The sequence below is a fragment of the Molossus molossus genome, unplaced genomic scaffold (genome assembly GCF_014108415.1).
Source record: "Molossus molossus isolate mMolMol1 unplaced genomic scaffold, mMolMol1.p scaffold_m16_p_23, whole genome shotgun sequence".
NCBI classification, from domain to species: domain Eukaryota; kingdom Metazoa; phylum Chordata; class Mammalia; order Chiroptera; family Molossidae; genus Molossus; species Molossus molossus.
The window spans coordinates 2,487,004-2,491,020 of NW_023425359.1; the positions used below are offsets into that span (position 1 = coordinate 2,487,004).

The 4,017-nt window shown below is 50.8% G+C and overlaps 1 pseudogene; it reads left to right on the forward strand.

The window, feature by feature from the left end:
* The first annotated feature begins 299 nt into the window (after window positions 1-299).
* LOC118640721 lies at window positions 300-2,349 on the forward strand (annotated as a pseudogene).
* The last annotated feature ends 1,668 nt before the right edge of the window (window positions 2,350-4,017 follow it).

Genomic DNA, 4,017 nt, shown 5'->3' on the forward strand with positions numbered 1-4,017 from the left:
GCTGGGGCTGCTGGCGCAGTTGGCTGGCAGCTTGGTGCTGCTGCTGCTGCTGCTGCCACCACCGGTGTAGGCGCTCGGCTACCTGGACCTGGGCTTCAGCTGGGTGCTGCGGGCCCTGGCACAGCTCCTGTGGTGCCCGCGGAGCCTCGGCCTCAAGCCACAGTGCTGCACGCTGGTGCTGCTGGAGGACCGACTGGGAGCGCACTGTGCTCCTGGGGGTGCGCACCTGCCACCTGCCCTCCTGGGTTCACTTTACAGACACAGAAAGAGCAGAATGGCTAAATATGACTGTAAAACATATGTGGCCTTTTATATGCCAATTTACAGAGAAGCTGTTTAGGGAAACCGTAGAGCCAGCTGTGCGGGGAGCAAACATCCACCTTAGCACCTTTAGTTTCACAAGAGTGACATGGGTGAGCAGCCCCTCAGGATCAACGGTGTCAAGGTGTACAGTGAAAATGCGGACAAAGGGCAAATTATTTTGAACCTTCAGATTAGCTTTGTAGGAAAGTGTGAGATGGATTTGGAGATCAAGCGATACTTTTGTAGAGCTGGAGTGCAAAGCATACAGATTCATGGTACGATGCGGGTAATCCTAGAACCCCTGACTGGAGACATGCCCTTAGTGGGAGCCTTGTCTATCTTCTTCCTTAGGAAGCTGCTTTTAGAAATTAGCTGGACAGGACTAGCTAATCTTTTTGATATCCCTAGATTGAATGGCTTACCAGATACTCTCATTTTGGATATAATTTTCAAACTATCTGGTGCTTCCCAATTGAATCACTATTCCTCTCTCAGTGAAGTTCAAATAACCCAGTTGCAGTTTCTGATACCACAGGGTGTTCTAAGGATACACTTTATTGAAGCCCAGGACCTCCAGGGGGAGGATCCTTACCTTAAGGGACTTGTTAAGGCAAAGTCAGACCCCTATGGAGTTATTCCAGTTGGCAACCAGATTTTCCAAGACAAGATCATCAAAGAGAGCCCGAGTACAAAGTGGAAATGATGTGTATGAGGCCTTGGTCTATGAACATCCGGGACAGAAATGAGAGATTGAGCTCTTTGACGAAGACCCAGACAAGGACGACTTTCTAGGAAGTCTCATGATTGATCTGACTGAAGTGGAAAAGGAAGGCCTTTAAGATGAATGGTTCACCCTGGACGAGGTCCCTAGAGGAAAGCTGCACCTGATGCCACATGCTGCCCACCTGGCCCAGGTGCTAACAGACATCAGAGCTGACAAAGACCAAGCCAACGATGGCCTTTCGTCTTCCTTGTTGATCTTGTATTTGGATTCAGCAAGAAATCTCCCATCCAGGAGGACAATAAACAGACGTCAGTTGGCCACAAGACCCAGGAAAACACGAGTTGGTACAAAACCAATGAACATGTGGGAGGAAAACTTTCTTCATTCACAATTCCAAGCACCAGGACCTTGAAGTCGAGGTAAAAGACGAACAGCATCAGTGTTCGCTGGGAAATCTGAAGATCCCTCTCAGTGGGCTGCTCAGCAGTGGCGACATGACCATGAATCAGTGATTCCAACTCAGTGATTCAGGTCCAAACAGCACTGTGAAGATGAAGCTCACCCTCAGGGTACTTCACCTGGAAAAGCAAAAAAGGTCTCCAGACCACCAACACGCAGCTAAAGTAAAGCGACCCTCAGTTTCCAAAGAAGAAAAATATTTGTCAAGTCTCACGTCCGGCGCTGGTGACAGCAGCCCAGTCCCATCCACTCCAGTCACTAGGGGCAGTGGGAAGTGTGTCCTGGAGGAGAGAGCCCAGCCTGCAGAGGCCAGTCCTCAGGGGCCTCGCGACCCGGCAGGCCGGTGCCACCTGCTCCCCCAGCCACACCTTCATCAAGGAGCCCACCCTCAGCGTAGCCTCGGACATATCGCTGCCCATCGCCACGCGGGAGCTTCGGCGGAGGCCTTGGCAGCTGGAGAACGGGGCGACGCCGGGACAGTTTGCCCTGGGCAGAGCCAGCTGACCACCCAAGAAGCCGGTGGCCGCGTACGACTGCAGAAATCTCATTGCCGTCTCTGAGCACGGCTCTGACCCCGGCGTGCATTTGTTACCGGACAGGAGGAGGTCGCGAAGGAGAAAAACACGTGTGTCGAAGAAAACACTGAACCCCGTGTTGGGTCGGCGCTGTCATCCCAGCGTCCGGTTCCCAGAAGTGCGGAGGAAAACGCTGGACGTCGCCGAGAACACGGCGGCTTCCCGTCCAAGGACAAAGCGCTTCTTGGCAAAGTGTTGGTTGCTCTGGCGTCTGAAGAACTCGCCAAAGGCTGGACCCGGTGGTGTGACCTCACAGAAGAGGGGACGAGAGCAGTCGTGGTGACGTAGGCGGAGGTGGGCGCGGGAGCTCCGGGGTCAGCCCCACTCTGCGTGCTCGGGAGGCGCCCTCCCCCCACCCACCCTGCTATTTTTAGACGTCATGTTCTTCGCTAGACGCACCTTAATCAGTTTATAAAACGGGCATTTTAGGCATATTTGGCCAGTGTTATTGTTGAAGTTGGCACGTTTGACCGCCTCGAGTACTTCACCATCAGGACCGCGCACAGGACAGAGTCTGCTTGCCGAGCTGTCGCGGGCAGCCCTGCGGACACGCGTGTTGTGGCCTTGTTTTGAGTGTCGCCGAGGCATGCTGGGCCGCCTAAACAGACTATTTTTATCATCTCTACTTGCTGGTTTGAATTCAGAAGAAAATGGTTTAAGGAAACATTTTTTCTTCTAAAAGTTACTAAATTCTTATGACAATTATTTTTGTCTTTGCAGGAAAAAGTTCTCAGTGATATTTTGCGCTGTTTCTTTTTAAAAAGAAAAGCTGAAAGAGTATTAAATGTTAGTGTATCTCTGCCCATTTCCAATGAAAGAAAATATTCAAAATATTAACACTCTCATAACTATAAAGATGTATTATTGAGAAGTTGGTTGAAGTGCTTATAAGGAAAAAGGTTATATAGCTAAGTTGCATAGAACATTAAGGGAATTATCATGGTTCAAATCGATGTTCTCTCTCATTGATGTTTCTATCTCTTTCTCCCTCTCCCTTCCTCTCTCTCTAAAATAAATAAAGAAAAAAATTTTTAAAGAGAATTATCATGGTTCATAAATCACAGTGTACTACTTTGAAATTTCTTACATAAAATGAAAATGTCTTAAGTTTTTTAAAAAAATTTAATGCATTCGCTCTCTGCCCTTCCCCCCGTCTCTCTCATACGCTCACACAAACACACTCACAAAATCAAAAACAGTAGCAAGACATTCCCCACCCTCACTGCCCACCAAAGCCACCCTCTATGACAGCTGCTCCATCACCCTCCACTCCCTGCTCCAGCGACCACAATCCGTGACGGATGTGGAACCCGCGGTGGCGCCCTGCCTCCCTCCGAAAGCCTGGCCCCAGCACACTCTTCCTCATGCCTCCACGCACTGCTGCATTTCCCCTTGTGGCTGGCCCTCTCGGAACTTGTCCACCTTCCCCAAGGGGAAGTGGGCCCTCACTTCTCACCAGTGCCTATCGTGCACCTTACCTGTTGCGATGAGCAGCCCAGTTAACTGACTGGGAACCAAAGGACCTGCATCTAGTCACAGGTGAAACAAACTAGCTCTGGGGCTCAGGACACATGACACCATCACAAGGTGGTACAACTTCGACGCTTCAGGAACGGCCGAGGTCACACATCAGGGTTGCAGCAGACACCCCCTCACCCCGATTCCCTAACTCCCAGGACAGTGGCTTTAATGTCCATGGTCTCAGGCTTTGCGAGCATCACATTTCCACCCCAGGCCCGTGATTCCAGGCAGTACTTCAGGCTCTGCTAGACCGTCAGTTCTGAATCACCACTAGCTGGGAGCAATGGTTGGCAGAGGACCTCCACACTCCCATGTGGAAGTCCTAATCCTGCATGGGACTTACCTGGAGGTGGGCCTCTAAGGAGGTAATAACGGTTAAATGAGGTCACAAGGTGGGGTCCTCATCCAATGGGACTGGTGTCCTCCTAAGAAGGA